Source organism: Arachis ipaensis, chromosome B7 (genome assembly GCF_059453495.1).
Source record: "Arachis ipaensis isolate K30076 ecotype BB chromosome B7, ASM5945349v1, whole genome shotgun sequence".
Taxonomy (NCBI): Eukaryota; Viridiplantae; Streptophyta; class Magnoliopsida; order Fabales; family Fabaceae; genus Arachis; species Arachis ipaensis.
Window position 1 is genome coordinate 45922980 of NC_142442.1, and position 1041 is coordinate 45924020.

The window sequence follows — 1041 nt, forward strand, 5'->3', positions numbered from 1 at the left end:
GAAGGATGCTTGGTGACTTTACTGCACCTAATTCCAATTTACATGGAAGAAGCATCTCCATTCCTGGCATTGGAGCAAACAATTTTGAGCTGAAACCTCAATTAGTTTCTCTGATGCAGCAGAACTGCAAGTTTCATGGACTTCCATCTGAAGATCTTTTTCAGTTTTTAACTGAATTCTTGTAGATATGTGATACTGTTAAGACTAATGGAGTAGATCCTGAAGTCTACAGGCTCATGCTTTTCCCTTTTGCTGTAAGAAACAGAGCTAGAGTATGGTTGGACTCTCAACCTAAGGATAGCCTGAACTCTTGAGATAAGCTGGTCAAGGCTTTCTTAGCCAAGTTCTTTCCTACTCAAAAGCTAAGCTTAGAGTGGATGTTCAGACCTTCAGACAGAAAGAAGGTGAATCCCTCTATGAAGCTTGGGAGAGATACAAAGAACTGACCAAAAAGTGTCCTTCTGACTTGCTTTCAGAATGGACCATCCTGGACATATTCTATGATGGTCTGTCTGAATTAGCTAAAATGTCATTGGATACCTCTGCAGGTGGATCCATTCACTTAAAGAAAATGCCTGCAGAAGCTCAAGAACTCATTGACATGGTTGCTAATAACCAGTTCATGTACACTTCTGAGAGGAATCCTGTGAGTAATGGGATGCCTATGAAGAAGGGAGTTCTTGAAATTGATACTCTGAATGCCATATTGGCTCAGAATAAAATATTGACTCAGCAAGTCAATATGATTTCTCAGAGTCTGAATGGAATGCAAGCTGCATCCAACAGTACTCAAGAGGTATCTTCTGAAGAAGAAGCTTATGATCCTGAAAACCCTGCAATAGCAGAGGTGAATTACATGGGTGAACCTTATGGAAACACCTATAACCCCTCATGGAGAAATCACCCAAATCTCTCATGGAAGGATCAACAAAAGCCTCAACAAGGCTTTAATAATGGTGGAATAAATAGGTTTAACAATAGTAAACCTTTTCCATCATCCACTCAGCAACAGACAAAGAACTCTGAACAAAATACCTCTAA

The 1041-nt window shown here is 40.0% G+C and overlaps 1 non-coding gene across 1 annotated transcript; it reads right to left on the reverse strand.

The window, feature by feature from the left end:
* Positions 1–364: 364 nt before the first annotated feature.
* LOC148551015 (small nucleolar RNA R71) lies at positions 365–468 on the reverse strand. Its single transcript, XR_015892779.1, has one exon. It is a non-coding gene; the product is annotated as a small nucleolar RNA R71 (small nucleolar RNA).
* Between the last annotated feature and the right edge of the window lie 573 nt (positions 469–1041).